The 16,415-nt window shown below is 31.8% G+C and overlaps 22 non-coding genes across 22 annotated transcripts; all 22 read left to right on the top strand.

The window, feature by feature from the left end:
• Positions 1-865: 865 nt before the first annotated feature.
• On the top strand, positions 866-938 carry TRNAV-CAC (transfer RNA valine (anticodon CAC)). Its single transcript has one exon. It is a non-coding gene; the product is annotated as a tRNA-Val (tRNA).
• A 430-nt stretch (positions 939-1,368) lies between these two features.
• On the top strand, positions 1,369-1,441 carry TRNAV-AAC (transfer RNA valine (anticodon AAC)). The gene has a single exon. It is a non-coding gene; the product is annotated as a tRNA-Val (tRNA).
• An 868-nt stretch (positions 1,442-2,309) lies between these two features.
• Positions 2,310-2,382, top strand: TRNAV-CAC (transfer RNA valine (anticodon CAC)). Its single transcript has one exon. It is a non-coding gene; the product is annotated as a tRNA-Val (tRNA).
• A 431-nt stretch (positions 2,383-2,813) lies between these two features.
• Positions 2,814-2,886, top strand: TRNAV-AAC (transfer RNA valine (anticodon AAC)). The gene has a single exon. It is a non-coding gene; the product is annotated as a tRNA-Val (tRNA).
• Positions 2,887-3,753: 867 nt separating this feature from the next.
• Positions 3,754-3,826, top strand: TRNAV-CAC (transfer RNA valine (anticodon CAC)). The gene has a single exon. It is a non-coding gene; the product is annotated as a tRNA-Val (tRNA).
• Positions 3,827-4,256: 430 nt separating this feature from the next.
• On the top strand, positions 4,257-4,329 carry TRNAV-AAC (transfer RNA valine (anticodon AAC)). The gene has a single exon. It is a non-coding gene; the product is annotated as a tRNA-Val (tRNA).
• Positions 4,330-5,197: 868 nt separating this feature from the next.
• Positions 5,198-5,270, top strand: TRNAV-CAC (transfer RNA valine (anticodon CAC)). The gene has a single exon. It is a non-coding gene; the product is annotated as a tRNA-Val (tRNA).
• Positions 5,271-5,701: 431 nt separating this feature from the next.
• On the top strand, positions 5,702-5,774 carry TRNAV-AAC (transfer RNA valine (anticodon AAC)). The gene has a single exon. It is a non-coding gene; the product is annotated as a tRNA-Val (tRNA).
• Positions 5,775-6,642: 868 nt separating this feature from the next.
• Positions 6,643-6,715, top strand: TRNAV-CAC (transfer RNA valine (anticodon CAC)). Its single transcript has one exon. It is a non-coding gene; the product is annotated as a tRNA-Val (tRNA).
• A 428-nt stretch (positions 6,716-7,143) lies between these two features.
• On the top strand, positions 7,144-7,216 carry TRNAV-AAC (transfer RNA valine (anticodon AAC)). Its single transcript has one exon. It is a non-coding gene; the product is annotated as a tRNA-Val (tRNA).
• An 865-nt stretch (positions 7,217-8,081) lies between these two features.
• On the top strand, positions 8,082-8,154 carry TRNAV-CAC (transfer RNA valine (anticodon CAC)). The gene has a single exon. It is a non-coding gene; the product is annotated as a tRNA-Val (tRNA).
• Positions 8,155-9,022: 868 nt separating this feature from the next.
• Positions 9,023-9,095, top strand: TRNAV-CAC (transfer RNA valine (anticodon CAC)). The gene has a single exon. It is a non-coding gene; the product is annotated as a tRNA-Val (tRNA).
• A 429-nt stretch (positions 9,096-9,524) lies between these two features.
• TRNAV-AAC (transfer RNA valine (anticodon AAC)) lies at positions 9,525-9,597 on the top strand. The gene has a single exon. It is a non-coding gene; the product is annotated as a tRNA-Val (tRNA).
• Positions 9,598-10,464: 867 nt separating this feature from the next.
• On the top strand, positions 10,465-10,537 carry TRNAV-CAC (transfer RNA valine (anticodon CAC)). Its single transcript has one exon. It is a non-coding gene; the product is annotated as a tRNA-Val (tRNA).
• A 433-nt stretch (positions 10,538-10,970) lies between these two features.
• Positions 10,971-11,043, top strand: TRNAV-AAC (transfer RNA valine (anticodon AAC)). The gene has a single exon. It is a non-coding gene; the product is annotated as a tRNA-Val (tRNA).
• An 867-nt stretch (positions 11,044-11,910) lies between these two features.
• Positions 11,911-11,983, top strand: TRNAV-CAC (transfer RNA valine (anticodon CAC)). Its single transcript has one exon. It is a non-coding gene; the product is annotated as a tRNA-Val (tRNA).
• Positions 11,984-12,412: 429 nt separating this feature from the next.
• Positions 12,413-12,485, top strand: TRNAV-AAC (transfer RNA valine (anticodon AAC)). The gene has a single exon. It is a non-coding gene; the product is annotated as a tRNA-Val (tRNA).
• Positions 12,486-13,353: 868 nt separating this feature from the next.
• TRNAV-CAC (transfer RNA valine (anticodon CAC)) lies at positions 13,354-13,426 on the top strand. Its single transcript has one exon. It is a non-coding gene; the product is annotated as a tRNA-Val (tRNA).
• Positions 13,427-13,857: 431 nt separating this feature from the next.
• On the top strand, positions 13,858-13,930 carry TRNAA-AGC (transfer RNA alanine (anticodon AGC)). Its single transcript has one exon. It is a non-coding gene; the product is annotated as a tRNA-Ala (tRNA).
• Positions 13,931-14,798: 868 nt separating this feature from the next.
• Positions 14,799-14,871, top strand: TRNAV-CAC (transfer RNA valine (anticodon CAC)). The gene has a single exon. It is a non-coding gene; the product is annotated as a tRNA-Val (tRNA).
• A 427-nt stretch (positions 14,872-15,298) lies between these two features.
• On the top strand, positions 15,299-15,371 carry TRNAV-AAC (transfer RNA valine (anticodon AAC)). Its single transcript has one exon. It is a non-coding gene; the product is annotated as a tRNA-Val (tRNA).
• A 649-nt stretch (positions 15,372-16,020) lies between these two features.
• On the top strand, positions 16,021-16,093 carry TRNAV-AAC (transfer RNA valine (anticodon AAC)). The gene has a single exon. It is a non-coding gene; the product is annotated as a tRNA-Val (tRNA).
• The last annotated feature ends 322 nt before the right edge of the window (positions 16,094-16,415 follow it).

Genomic DNA, 16,415 nt, shown 5'->3' with positions numbered 1-16,415 from the left:
TTATCTTTAGAATTTTAAAACAAGGGATTTTTGGTTGAAATGCCAAATAAAAATGCAATCATATAAAAAGTTTATTTCAGAATGCCATAATGTATGTCAAAGATCATTTTTTATTGGATGGCAGGAGATGCTGTTTCCATGTATTTTCTGTAGTGTAGTGGTTATCAGGTTCGCCTCACACGCGAAAGGTCCTCAGTTCAAAACTGGTCAGAAACATATTTTGTTACCTAAACACTTTAAATTCAATAATTTATATTTTGATAACTATCTACTGTTGCATTGCTCAATGAAAAAGCAAGCAAAAATCATATTGCAGAATATCAAAAGTCAATTTCCCTTCTACCATGCATATTGGATGGTGTTGCATTCATGAAGTACCTGTAGTGTAGAGTTATTCACATTTACCCAATATGCATAAGGTCCCCCTTCAAAATTGGTCAGAAATACATTAAAAAAAGATTTTTTTAGTAAATACAATGATCAGAACTATTAATAAGTAAATGTGTCCTCTTGAAATGCAAAGTGGAAAAAATAGCATAGAAATTATTAGAAAATAGAAAAATAAGTTTAGAAAAAAAAATTCTATGCAAACGGTTTGCCAATGGTACTTCCCGACTCCATAGTGATGAGATCTTCAAAAGTCAGTTTCTGTATTGTAGTGGTTATCACATTCGCCTAAAACACAAAAGGTCCCCAGTTCGAAACTGGGCAGAAATATGCTGTTTTCTTTAGAATTTTAAAACAAGGGATTTTTGGTTGAAATGCCAAATAAAAATGCAATTATATAAAAAGTTTATTTCAGAATGCCATAATGTATGTCAAAGATAATTTTTTATTGGATGGCGGGAGATGCTGTTTTCATGTAGTTTCTGTAGTGTAGTGGTTATCACGTTCGCCTCACACGCGAAAGGTCCTCAGTTCATAACTGGGCAAAAACATATTTTGTTACCTAAACACTTTGAATTCAATAATTTATATTTTGATAACTATCTACTGTTGCATTGCTCATTGAAAAAGCAAGCAAAAATCATATTGCAGAATATCAAAAGTCAATTTCCCTTCTACCATGCATATTGGATGGTGTTGCATTCATGAAGTACCTGTAGTGTAGAGTTATTCACATTTACCCAATATGCATAAGGTCCCCCTTCAAAATTGGTCAGAAATACATTAAAAAAATATTTTTTTAGTAAATACAATGATCAGAATTGATAATAAGTGAATGTGTCCTCTTGAAATGCAAAGTGGAAAAATAGCGCCAAAATTATTAGAAAATAGGAAAAAAAGTTTAGAAAAAATTATATTTCTAAGAAAAGCATGTGTCATTTGTACTTCCAGACTAGATAGTGATGGGATCCACAAGAGTCAGTTTCTGTAGTGTAGTGGTTATCACGTTCGCCTAACACGCGAAAGGTCCCCAGTTCGAAACTGGGCAGAAACAATCTTTTAGCTTTAGAATTTTAAAACAATGAATTTTTGGGTAAAATGCTCAATAAAAATACAATCAGATAAAAAGATTATTTTAGCATGCCATACTGAATGTCAAAGATCATTTTTTATTGGATGATTGTCGCAAATTTTTCATGTAGTATCTGTAGTGTAGTGATTTCATGTTTGCCTCACACGTGAAAGGTCCCCAGTTCGAAATTGGCAGAAACATATTTTGTTACCTAAACACTTTGAATTCAATAATTTATATTTTGATAAATATATACTGTTGCATTGCTCAATGAAAAAGCAAGCAAAAAATCATATTGCAGAATATCAAAAGTCAATTTCCCTTCTACCATGCATATTGGATGGTGTTGCATTCATGAAGTACCTGTAGTGTAGTATTATTCACATTTAGCCAATATGCATAAGGTTCCCCTTCAAAATTGGTCAGAAATACATTAAAAATAGATTTTTTTATTAAATACAATGATCAGAACTATTAATAAGTGAATGTGTCCTCTTGAAATGCAAAGTGGAAAAAATAGCATAGAAATTATTAGAAAATAGAAAAATAAGTTTAGAAAAACAAATTCTAAGAAAACGGTTTGCCAATGGTACTTCCCGACTCCATAGTGATGAGATCTTCAAAAGTCAGTTTCTGTATTGTAGTGGTTATCACATTCGCCTAAAACACAAAAGGTCCCCAGTTCGATACTGGGCAGAAATATGCTGTTATATTTAGAATTTTAAAACAAGGGATTTTTGGTTGAAATGCCAAATAAAAATGCAATCATATAAAAAGTTTATTTCAGAATGCCATAATGTATGTCAAAGATAATTTTTTATTGGATGGCGGGAGATGCTGTTTCCATGTAGTTTCTGTAGTGTAGTGATTATCACGTTTGCCTCACACGCGAAAGGTCCCCAGTTCGAAACTGGACAGAAACATATTTCGTTACCTAAACACTTTGAATTCAATAATTTATATTTTGATAACTATCAACTGTTGCATTGCTCAATGAAAAAGCATGCAAAAATCATATTGCAGAATATCAAAAGTCAATTTCCCTTCTACCATGCATATTGGATGGTGTTGCATTCATGAAGTACCTGTAGTGTAGAGTTATTCACATTTACCCAATATGCATAAGGTCCCCCTTCAAAATTGGTCAGAAATACATTAAAAAAAGATTTTTTTAGTAAATACAATGATCAGAATTGATAATAAGTGAATGTGTCCTCTTGAAATGCAAAGTGGAAAAATAGCGTCAAAATTATTAGAAAATAGGGAAAAAAAGTTTAGAAAAAATTATATTTCTAAGAAAAGCATGTGTCATTTGTACTTCCAGACTAGATAGTGATGGGATCCACGAGAGTCAGTTTCTGTAGTGTAGTGGTTATCACGTTCGCCTAACACGCGAAAGGTCCCCAGTTCAAAACTGGGCAGAAACAATCTTTTAGCTTTAGAATTTTAAAACAATGAATTTTTGGGTAAAATGCTCAATAAAAATACAATCAGATAAAAAGTTTATTTTAGCATGCCATACTGAATGTCAAAGATAATTTTTTATTGGATGATGGTCGCAAATTTTTCATGTAGTATCTGTAGTGTAGTAATTTCATGTTTGCCTCACACGTGAAAGGTACCCATTTCGAAATTAGCAGAAACATATTTTGTTACCTAAACACTTTGAATTCAATAATTTATATTTTGATAACTATATACTGTTGCATTGCTCAATGAAAAAGCAAGCAAAAAATCATATTGCAGAATATCAAAAGTCAATTTCCCTTCTACCATGCATATTGGATGGTGTTGCATTCATGAAGTACCTGTAGTGTAGAGTTATTCACATTTACCCAATATGCATAAGGTCCCCCTTCAAAATTGGTCAGAAATACATTAAAAAAGATTTTTTTAGTAAATACAATGATCAGAAATATTAATAAGTAAATGTGTCCTCTTGAAATGCAAAGTGGAAAAAATAGCATAGAAATTATTAGAAAATAGAAAAATAAGTTTAGAAAAAAAAATTCTAAGAAAACGGTTTGCCAATGGTACTTCCCGACTCCATAGTGATGAGATCTTCAAAAGTCAGTTTCTGTATTGTAGTGGTTATCACATTCGCCTAAAACACAAAAGGTCCCCAGTTCGAAACTGGGCAGAAATATGCTGTTTTCTTTAGAATTTTAAAACAAGGGATTTTTGGTTGAAATGCCAAATAAAAATGCAATTATATAAAAAGTTTATTTCAGAATGCCATAATGTATGTCAAAGATAATTTTTTATTGGATTGCGGGAGATGCTGTTTCCATGTAGTTTCTGTAGTGTAGTGGTATTCACGTTTGCCTCACACGCGAAAGATCCCCAGTTCAAAACTGGGCAGAAACATATTTTGTTACCTAAACACTTTGAATTCAATAATTTATATTTTGATAACTATCTACTGTTGCATTGCTCAATGAAAAAGCAAGTAAAAATCATATTGCAGAATATCAAAAGTCAATTTCCCTTCTACCATGCATATTGGATGGTGTTGCATTCATGAAGTACCTGTAGTGTAGAGTTATTCACATTTACCCAATATGCATAATGTCCCCCTTCAAAATTGGTCAGAAATACATTAAAAAAAGATTTTTTTAGTAAATACAATGATCAGAATTGATAATAAATGAATGTGTCTTCATGAAATGCAAAGTGGAAAAATAGCGTCAAAATTATTAGAAAATAGGAAAAAAAGTTTAGAAAAAATGATATTTCTAAGAAAAGCATGTGTCATTTGTACTTCCAGACTAGATAGTGATGCAATCCACGAGAGTCAGTTTCTGTAGTGTAGTGGTTATCACGTTCGCCTAACACGCGAAAGGTCCCCAGTTCGAAACTGGGCAGAAACAATCTTTTAGCTTTAGAATTTTAAAACAATGAATTTTGGGGTAAAATGCTCAATAAAAATACAATCAGATAAAAAGATTATTTTAGCATGCCATACTGAATGTCAAAGATCATTTTTTATTGGATGATTGTCGCAAATTTTTCATGTAGTATCTGTAGTGTAGTGATTTCATGTTTGCCTCACACGTGAAAGGTCCCCAGTTCGAAATTGGCAGAAACATATTTTGTTACCTAAACACTTTGAATTCAATAATTTATATTTTGATAAATATATACTGTTGCATTGCTCAATGAAAAAGCAAGCAAAAAATCATATTGCAAAATATCAAAAGTCAATTTCCCTTCTACCATGCATATTGGATGGTGTTGCATTCATGAAGTACCTGTAGTGTAGTATTATTCACATTTAGCCAATATGCATAAGGTTCCCCTTCAAAATTGGTCAGAAATACATTAAAAATAGATTTTTTTATTAAATACAATGATCAGAACTATTAATAAGTGAATGTGTCCTCTTGAAATGCAAAGTGGAAAAAATAGCATAGAAATTATTAGAAAATAGAAAAATAAGTTTAGAAAAACAAATTCTAAGAAAACGGTTTGCCAATGGTACTTCCCGACTCCATAGTGATGAGATCTTCAAAAGTCAGTTTCTGTATTGTAGTGGTTATCACATTCGCCTAAAACACAAAAGGTCCCCAGTTCGATACTGGGCAGAAATATGCTGTTATCTTTAGAATTTTAAAACAAGGGATTTTTGGTTGAAATGCCAAATAAAAATGCAATCATATAAAAAGTTTATTTCAGAATGCCATAATGTATGTCAAAGATAATTTTTTATTGGATGGCGGGAGATGCTGTTTCCATGTAGTTTCTGTAGTGTAGTGATTATCACGTTTGCCTCACACGCGAAAGGTCCCCAGTTCGAAACTGGGCAGAAACATATTTCGTTACCTAAACACTTTGAATTCAATAATTTATATTTTGATAACTATCAACTGTTGCATTGCTCAATGAAAAAGCATGCAAAAATCATATTGCAGAATATCAAAAGTCAATTTCCCTTCTACCATGCATATTGGATGGTGTTGCATTCATGAAGTACCTGTAGTGTAGAGTTATTCACATTTACCCAATATGCATAAGGTCCCCCTTCAAAATTGGTCAGAAATACATTAAAAAAAGATTTTTTTAGTAAATACAATGATCAGAATTGATAATAAGTGAATGTGTCCTCTTGAAATGCAAAGTGGAAAAATAGCGTCAAAATTATTAGAAAATAGGGAAAAAAAGTTTAGAAAAAATGATATTTCTAAGAAAAGCATGTGTCATTTGTACTTCCAGACTAGATAGTGATGGGATCCACGAGAGTCAGTTTCTGTAGTGTAGTGGTTATCACGTTCGCCTAACACGCGAAAGGTCCCCAGTTCAAAACTGAGCAGAAACAATCTTTTAGCTTTAGAATTTTAAAACAATGAATTTTTGGGTAAAATGCTCAATAAAAATACAATCAGATAAAAAGTTTATTTTAGCATGCCATACTGAATGTCAAAGATCATTTTTTATTGGATGATGGTCGCAAATTTTTCATGTAGTATCTGTAGTGTAGTAATTTCATGTTTGCCTCACACGTGAAAGGTACCCATTTCGAAATTAGCAGAAACATATTTTGTTACCTAAACACTTTGAATTCAATAATTTATATTTTGATAACTATATACTGTTGCATTGCTCAATGAAAAAGCAAGCAAAAAAATCATATTGCAGAATATCAAAAGTCAATTTCCCTTCTACCATGCATATTGGATGGTGTTGCATTCATGAAGTACCTGTAGTGTAGAGTTATTCACATTTACCCAATATGCATAAGGTCCCCCTTCAAAATTGGTCAGAAATACATTAAAAAAGATTTTTTTAGTAAATACAATGATCAGAAATATTAATAAGTAAATGTGTCCTCTTGAAATGCAAAGTGGAAAAAATAGCATAGAAATTATTAGAAAATAGAAAAATAAGTTTAGAAAAAAAAATTCTAAGAAAACGGTTTGCCAATGGTACTTCCCGACTCCATAGTGATGAGATCTTCAAAAGTCAGTTTCTGTATTGTAGTGGTTATCACATTCGCCTAAAACACAAAAGGTCCCCAGTTCGAAACTGGGCAGAAATATGCTGTTTTCTTTAGAATTTTAAAACAAGGGATTTTTGGTTGAAATGCCAAATAAAAATGCAATTATATAAAAAGTTTATTTCAGAATGCCATAATGTATGTCAAAGATAATTTTTTATTGGATTGCGGGAGATGCTGTTTCCATGTAGTTTCTGTAGTGTAGTGGTATTCACGTTTGCCTCACACGCGAAAGATCCCCAGTTCAAAACTGGGCAGAAACATATTTTGTTACCTAAACACTTTGAATTCAATAATTTATATTTTGATAACTATCTACTGTTGCATTGCTCAATGAAAAAGCAAGCAAAAATCATATTGCAGAATATCAAAAGTCAATTTCCCTTCTACCATGCATATTGGATGGTGTTGCATTCATGAAGTACCTGTAGTGTAGTTATTCACATTTACCCAATATGCATAATGTCCCCCTTCAAAATTGGTCAGAAATACATTAAAAAAAGATTTTTTTAGTAAATACAATGATCAGAATTGATAATAAATGAATGTGTCTTCATGAAATGCAAAGTGGAAAAATAGCGTCAAAATTATTAGAAAATAGGAAAAAAAGTTTAGAAAAAATGATATTTCTAAGAAAAGCATGTGTCATTTGTACTTCCAGACTAGATAGTGATGCAATCCACGAGAGTCAGTTTCTGTAGTGTAGTGGTTATCACGTTCGCCTAACACGCGAAAGGTCCCCAGTTCGAAACTGGGCAGAAACAATCTTTTAGCTTTAGAATTTTAAAACAATGAATTTTGGGGTAAAATGCTCAATAAAAATGCAATCAGATAAAAAGATTATTTTAGCATGCCATACTGAATGTCAAAGATCATTTTTTATTGGATGATTGTCGCAAATTTTTCATGTAGTATCTGTAGTGTAGTGATTTCATGTTTGCCTCACACGTGAAAGGTCCCCAGTTCGAAATTGGCAGAAACATATTTTGTTACCTAAACACTTTGAATTCAATAATTTATATTTTGATAAATATATACTGTTGCATTGCTCAATGAAAAAGCAAGCAAAAAATCATATTGCAGAATATCAAAAGTCAATTTCCCTTCTACCATGCATATTGGATGGTGTTGCATTCATGAAGTACCTGTAGTGTAGTATTATTCACATTTAGCCAATATGCATAAGGTTCCCCTTCAAAATTGGTCAGAAATACATTAAAAATAGATTTTTTTATTAAATACAATGATCAGAACTATTAATAAGTGAATGTGTCCTCTTGAAATGCAAAGTGGAAAAAATAGCATAGAAATTATTAGAAAATAGAAAAATAAGTTTAGAAAAACAAATTCTAAGAAAACGGTTTGCCAATGGTACTTCCCGACTCCATAGTGATGAGATCTTCAAAAGTCAGTTTCTGTATTGTAGTGGTTATCACATTCGCCTAAAACACAAAAGGTCCCCAGTACGATACTGGGCAGAAATATGCTATCTTTAGAATTTTAAAACAAGGGATTTTTGGTTGAAATGCCAAATAAAAATGCAATCATATAAAAAGTTTATTTCAGAATGCCATAATGTATGTCAAAGATAATTTTTTATTGGATGGCGGGAGATACTGTTTCCATGTAGTTTCTGTAGTGTAGTGGTTATCACGTTTGCCTCACACGCGAAAGGTCCCCAGTTCGAAACTGGGCAGAGACAATCTTTTAGCTTTAGAATTTTAAAACAATTAATTTTTGGGTAAAATGCTCAATAAAAATACAATCAGATAAAAAGTTTATTTTAGCATGCCATACTGAATGTCAAAGATCATTTTTTATTGGATGATGGTCGCAAATTTTTCATGTAGTATCTGTAGTGTAGTGATTTCATGTTTCCCTCACACGTGAAAGGTCCCCAGTTCGAAATTGGCAGAAACATATTTTGTTACCTAAACACTTTGAATTCAATAATTTATATTTTGATAAATATATACTGTTGCATTGCTCAATGAAAAAGCAAGCAAAAAATCATATTGCAGAATATCAAAAGTCAATTTCCCTTCTACCATGCATATTGGATGGTGTTGCATTCATGAAGTACCTGTAGTGTAGTATTATTCACATTTAGCCAATATGCATAAGGTTCCCCTTCAAAATTGGTCAGAAATACATTAAAAATAGATTTTTTTATTAAATACAATGATCAGAACTATTAATAAGTGAATGTGTCCTCTTGAAATGCAAAGTGGAAAAAATAGCATAGAAATTATTAGAAAATAGAAAAATAAGTTTAGAAAAAAAAATTCTATGCAAACGGTTTGCCAATGGTACTTCCCGACTCCATAGTGATGAGATCTTCAAAAGTCAGTTTCTGTATTGTAGTGGTTATCACATTCGCCTAAAACACAAAAGGTCCCCAGTTCGAAACTGGGCAGAAATGTGCTGTTATCTTTAGAATTTTAAAACAAGGGATTTTTGGTTGAAATGCCAAATAAAAATGCAATCATATAAAAAGTTTATTTCAGAATGCCATAATGTATGTCAAAGATCATTTTTTATTGGATGGCGGGAGATGCTGTTTCCATGTAGTTTCTGTAGTGTAGTGGTTATCACGTTCGCCTCACACGCGAAAGGTCCTCAGTTCAAAACTGGGCAGAAACATATTTTGTTACCTAAACACTTTGAATTCAATAATTTATATTTTGATAACTATCTACTGTTGCATTGCTCATTGAAAAAGCAAGCAAAAATCATATTGCTGAATATCAAAAGTCAATTTCCCTTCTACCATGCATATTGGATGGTGTTGCATTCATGAAGTACCTGTAGTGTAGAGTTATTCACATTTACCCAATATGCATAAGGTCCCCCTTCAAAATTGGTCAGAAATACATAAAAAAATATTTTTTTAGTAAATACAATGATCAGAATTGATAATAAGTGAATGTGTCCTCTTGAAATGCAAAGTGGAAAAATAGCGCCAAAATTATTAGAAAATAGGAAAAAAAGTTTAGAAAAAATTATATTTCTAAGAAAAGCATGTGTCATTTGTACTTCCAGACTAGATAGTGATGGGATCCACAAGAGTCAGTTTCTGTAATGTAGTGGTTATCACGTTCGCCTAACACGCGAAAGGTCCCCAGTTCAAAACTGGGCAGAAACAATGTTTTAGCTTTAGAATTTTAAAACAATGAATTTTTGGGTAAAATGCTCAATAAAAATACAATCAGATAAAAAGTTTATTTTAGCATGCCATACTGAATGTCAAAGATCATTTTTTATTGGATGATGGTCGCAAATTTTTCATGTAGTATCTGTAGTGTAGTGATTTCATGTTTGCCTCACACGTGAAAGGTCCCCAGTTCGAAATTGGCAGAAACATATTTTGTTACCTAAACACTTTGAATTCAATAATTTATATTTTGATAACTATATACTGTTGCATTGCTCAATGAAAAAGCAAGCAAAAAATCATATTGCAGAATATCAAAAGTCAATTTCCCTTCTACCATGCATATTGGATGGTGTTGCATTCATGAAGTACCTGTAGTGTAGAGTTATTCACATTTACCCAATATGCATAAGGTCCCCCTTCAAAATTGGTCAGAAATACATTAAAAAAATATTTTTTTAGTAAATACAATGATCAGAACTATTAATAAGTAAATGTGTCCTCTTGAAATGCAAAGTGGAAAAATAGCATAGAAATTATTAGAATATAGAAAAATAAGTTTAGAAAAAAAAATTCTAAGAAAACGGTTTGCCAATGGTACTTCCCGACTCCATAGTGATGAGATCTTCAAAAGTCAGTTTCTGTATTGTAGTGGTTATTACATTCGCCTAAAACACAAAAGGTCCCCAGTTCGAAACTGGGCAGAAATATGCTGTTTTCTTTAGAATTTTAAAACAAGGGATTTTTGGTTGAAATGCCAAATAAAAATGCAATTATATAAAAAGTTTATTTCAGAATGCCATAATGTATGTCAAAGATCATTTTTTATTGGATGGCGGGAGATGCTGTTTCCATGTAGTTTCTGTAGTGTAGTGGTTATCACGTTCGCCTCACACGCTAAAGATCCCCAGTTCAAAACTGGGCAGAAACATATTTTGTTACCTAAACACTTTGAATTCAATAATTTATATTTTGATAACTATATACTGTTGCATTGCTCAATGAAAAAGCAAGCAAAAAATCATATTGCAGAATATCAAAAGTCAATTTCCCTTCTACCATGCATATTGGATGGTGTTGCATTCATGAAGTACCTGTAGTGTAGTATTATTCACATTTAGCCAATATGCATAAGGTTCCCCTTCAAAATTGGTCAGAAATACTTTAAAAAAAGATTTTTTTTAGTAAATACAATGATCAGAATTGATAATAAGTGAATGTGTCCTCTTGAAATGCAAAGTGGAAAAATAGCGTCAAAATTATTAGAAAATAGGAAAAAAAAGTTTAGAAAAAATTATATTTCTAAGAAAAGCATGTGTCATTTGTACTTCCAGACTAGATAGGGATGTGATACACGAGAGTCAGTTTCTGTAGTGTAGTGGTTATTACGTTCGCTTAACACGCGAAAGGTCCCCAGTTCGAAACTGGGCATAAACAGTCTTTTAGCTTTAGAATTTTAAAACAATGAATTTTTGGGTGAAATGTTCAATAAAAATACAATCAGATAAAAAGTATATTTTAGCATGCCATACTGAATGTCAAAGATCATTTTTTATTGGATGATGGTCGCAAATTTTTCATGTAGTATCTGTAGTGTAGTGATTTCATGTTTGCCTCACACGTGAAAGGTCCCCAGTTCGAAATTGGCAGAAACATAGTTTGTTACCTAAACACTTTGAATTCAATAATTTTTATTTTGATAACTATATACTGTTGCATTGCTCAATGAAAAAGCAAGCAAAAAATCATATTGCAGAATATCAAAAGTCAATTTCCCTTCTACCATGCATATTGGATGGTGTTGCATTCATGAAGTACCTGTAGTGTAGTATTATTCACATTTAGCCAATATGCATAAGGTTCCCCTTCAAAATTGGTCAGAAATACATTAAAAATAGATTTTTTTATTAAATACAATGATCAGAACTATTAATAAGTGAATGTGTCCTCTTGAAATGCAAAGTGGAAAAAATAGCATAGAAATTATTAGAAAATAGAAAAATAAGTTTAGAAAAAAAAATTCTAAGAAAACGGTTTGCCAATGGTACTTCCCGACTCCATAGTGATGAGATCTTCAAAAGTCAGTTTCTGTATTGTAGTGGTTATCACATTCGCCTAAAACACAAAAGGTCCCCAGTTCGAAACTGGGCAGAAATATGCTGTTATCTTTAGAATTTTAAAACAAGGGATTTCTGGTTGAAATGCCAAAAAAATTGCAATCATATAAAAAGTTTATTTCAGAATGCCATAATGTATGTCAAAGATAATTTTTTATTGGATGGCGGTAGATGCTGTTTCCATGTAGTTTCTGTAGAGTAGTGGTTATCACGTTCGCCTCACACGCGAAAGGTCCCCAGTTCTAAACTGGGCAGAAACATATTTTGTTACCTAAACACTTTGAATTCAATAATTTATATTTTGATAACTATCTACTGTTGCATTGCTCATTGAAAAAGCAAGTAAAAAATCATATTGCAGAATATCAAAAGTCAATTTCCCTTCTACCATGCATATTGGATGGTGTTGCATTCATGAAGTACCTGTAGTGTAGAGTTATTCACATTTACCCAATATGCATAAGGTCCCCCTTCAAAATTGGTCAAAAATACATTAAAAAATATTTTTTTAGTAAATACAATGATCAGAATTGATAATAAGTGAATGTGTTCTCCTGAAATGCAAAGTGGAAAAATAGCGTCAAAATTATTAGAAAATAGGAAAAAAGTTTAGAAAAAATTATATTTCTAAGAAAAGCATGTGTCATTTGTACTTCCAGACTAGATAGTGATGGGATCCGCGAGAGTCAGTTTCTGTAGTGTAGTGGTTATCACGTTCGCCTAACACGCGAAAGGTCCCCAGTTCGAAACTGGGCAGAAACAATTTTTTAGCTTTAGAATTTTAAAACAATGAATTTTTGGGTAAAATGCTCAATAAAAATACAATCAGATAAAAAGTTTATTTTAGCATGCCATACTGAATGTCAAAGATCATTTTTTATTGGATGATGGTCACAAATTTTTCATGTAGTATCTGTAGTGTAGTGATTTCATGTTTGCCTCACACGTGAAAGGTCCCCAGTTCGAAATTGGCAAAAACATATTTTGTTACCTAAACGCTTTGAATTCAATAATTTATATTTTGATAAATATATACTGTTGCATTGCTCAATGAAAAAGCAAGCAAAAAATCATATTGCAGAATATCAAAAGTAAATTTCCCTTCTACCATGCATATTGGATGGTGTTGCATTCATGAAGTACCTGTAGTGTAGTATTATTCACATTTAGTCAATATGCATAAGGTTCCCCTTCAAAATTGGTCAGAAATACATTAAAAATAGATTTTTTTATTAAATACAATGATCAGAACTATTAATAAGTGAATGTGTCCTCTTGAAATGCAAAGTGGAAAAAATAGCATAGAAATTATTAGAAAATAGAAAAATAAGTTTAGAAAAAAAAATTCTAAGAAAACGGTTTGCCAATGGTACTTCCCGACTCCATAGTGATGAGATCTTCAAAAGTCAGTTTCTGTATTGTAGTGGTTATCACATTCGCCTAAAACACAAAAGGTCCCCAGTTCGAAACTGGGCAGAAATATGCTGTTATCTTTAGAATTTTAAAACAAGGGATTTTTGGTTGAAATGACAAATAAAAATGCAATCATATAAAAAGTTTATTTCAGAATGCCATAATGTATGTCAAAGATCATTTTTTTTTGGATGGCGGGAGATGTTGTATCCATGTAGTTTCTGTAGTGTAGTGGTTATCATGTTCACCTCACACGCGAAAGGTCCCCAGTTCGAAACTGGGCAGAAACATATTTTGTTACCTAAACACTTTGAATTCAATAATTTATATTTTGATAACTATCTACTGTTGCATTGCTCAATGAAAAAGCAAGCAAAAATCATATTGCAGAATATCAAAAGTCAATTTCCCTTCTACCATGCATATTGGATGGTGTTGCATTCATGAAGTACCTGTAGTGTAGAGTTATTCACATTTACCCAATATGCATAAGGTCCCCCTTCAAAATTGGTCAGAAATACATTAAAAAAAGATTTTTTTTAGTAAATACAATGATCAGAATTGATAATAAGTGAATGTGTCCTCTTGAAATGCAAAGTGGAAAAATAGCGTCAAAATTATTAGAAAATAGGAAAAAAAGTTTAGAAAAAATTATATTTCTAAGAAAAGCATGTGTCATTTGTACTTCCAGACTAGATAGGGATGTGATACAAGAGAGTCAGTTTCTGTAGTTTAGTGGTTATAACATTCGCTTAGCACGCGAAAGGTCCCCAGTTCGAAACTGGGCAGAAACAATCTTTTAGCTTTAGAATTTTAAAACAATGAATTTTTGGGTGAAATGCTCAATAAAAATACAATCAGATAAAAAGTATATTTTAGCATGCCATACTGAATGTCAAAGATCATTTTTTATTGGATGATGGTCGCAAATTTTTCATGTAGTATCTGTAGTGTAGTGATTTCATGTTTGCCTCACATGTGAAAGGTCCCCAGTTCGAAATTGGCAGAAACATAGTTTGTTACCTAAACACTTTGAATTCAATAATTTATATTTTGATAACTATATACTGTTGCATTGCTCAATGAAAAAGCAAGCAAAAAATCATATTGCAGAATATCAAAAGTCAATTTCCCTTCTACCATGCATATTGGATGGTGTTGCATTCATGAAGTACCTGTAGTGTAGTATTATTCACATTTAGCCAATATGCATAAGGTTCCCCTTCAAAAATGGTCAGAAATACATTAAAAATAGATTTTTTTATTAAATACAATGATCAGAACTATTAATAAGTGAATGTGTCCTCTTGAAATGCAAAGTGGAAAAAATAGCATAGAAATTATTAGAAAATAGAAAAATAAGTTTAGAAAAAAAAATTCTAGGAAAACGGTTTGTCAATGGTACTTCCCGACTCCATAGTGATGAGATCTTCAAAAGTCAGTTTCTGTATTGTAGTGGTTATCACATTCGCCTAAAACACAAAAGGTCCCCAGTTCGAAACTGGGCAGAAATATGCTGTTATCTTTAGAATTTTAAAACAAGGGATTTTTGGTTGAAATGCCAAATAAAAATGCAATCATATAAAAAGTTTATTTCAGAATGCCATAATGTATGTCAAAGATCATTTTTTATTGTATGGCGGTAGATGCTGTTTCCATGTAGTTTCTGTAGAGTAGTGGTTATCACGTTCGCCTCACACGCGAAAGGTCCCCAGTTCGAAACTGGGCAGAAACATATTTTGTTACCTAAACACTTTGAATTCAATAATTTATATTTTGATAACTATCTACTGTTGCATTGCTCAATGAAAAAGCAAGAAAAAATCATATTGCAGAATATCAAAAGTCAATTTCCCTTCTACCATGCATATTGGATGGTGTTGCATTCATGAAGTACCTGTAGTGTAGAGTTATTCACATTTACCCAATATGCATAAGGTCCCCCTTCAAAATTGGTCAGAAATACATAAAAAAATATTTTTTTAGTAAATACAATGATCAGATTGATAATAAGTGAATGTGTCCTCTTGAAATGCAAAGTGGAAAAATAGCGTCAAAATTATTAGAAAATAGGAAAAAAGTTTAGAAAAAATTATATTTCTAAGAAAAGCATGTGTCATTTGTACTTCCAGACTAGATAGTGGTGGGATCCACGAGAGTCAGTTTCTGTAGTGTAGTGGTTATCACGTTCGCCTAACACGCGAAAGGTCCCCAGTTCGAAACTGGGCAGAAACAATCTTTTAGCTTTAGAATTTTAAAACAATGAATTTTTGGGTAAAATGCTCAATAAAAATACAATCAGATAAAAAGTATATTTTAGCATGCCATACTAAATGTCAAAGATCATTTTTTATTGGATGATGGTCGCAAATTTTTCATGTAGTATCTGTAGTGTAGTGATTTCATGTTTGCCTCACACGTGGAAGGTCCCCAGTTCGAAATTGGCAGAAACATATTTTGTTACCTAAACACTTTGAATTCAATAATTTATATTTTGATAACTATATACTGTTGCATTGCTCAATGAAAAAGCAAGCAAAAAATCATATTGCAGAATATCAAAAGTCAATTTCCCTTCTACCATGCATATTGGATGGTGTTGCATTCATGAAGTACCTGTAGTGTAGTATTATTCACATTTAGCCAATATGCATAAGGTTCCCCTTCAAAATTGGTCAGAAATACATTAAAAATAGATTTTTTTATTAAATACAATGATCAGAATTGATAATAAGTGAATGCGTCCTCTTGAAAGGCAAAGTGGAAAAATAGCGTCAAAATTATTAGAAAATAGGAAAAAAAGTTTAGAAAAAATTATATTTCTAAGAAAAGCATGTGTCATTTGTACTTCCAGACTAGATAGTGATGGGATCCACGAGAGTCAGTTTCTGTAGTGTAGTGGTTACCACGTTCGCCTAACACGCGAAAGGTCCCCAGTTCGAAACTGGGCAGAAACAATCTTTTAGCTTTAGAATTTTAAAACAATGAATTTTTGGGTAAAATGCTCAATAAAAATACAATCAGATAAAAAGTTTATTTTAGCATGCCATACTGAATGTCAAAGATCATTTTTTATTGGATGATGGTCGCAAATTTTTTATGTAGTATCTGTAGTGTAGTGATTTCATGTTTGCCTCACACGTGAAAGGTCCCCAGTTCGAAATTGGCAGAAACATATTTTGTTACCTAAACACTTTGAATTCAATAATTTATATTTTGATAAATATATACTGTTGCATTGCTCAATGAAAAAGCAAGCAAAAAATCATATTGCAGAAT

Source organism: Pseudophryne corroboree, chromosome 4, assembly GCF_028390025.1.
Source record: "Pseudophryne corroboree isolate aPseCor3 chromosome 4, aPseCor3.hap2, whole genome shotgun sequence".
Classification (NCBI taxonomy): domain Eukaryota; kingdom Metazoa; phylum Chordata; class Amphibia; order Anura; family Myobatrachidae; genus Pseudophryne; species Pseudophryne corroboree.
The sequence above is the reverse complement of the archived record's forward strand: the minus strand, read 5'-3'. Positions and strand labels throughout refer to the sequence as shown.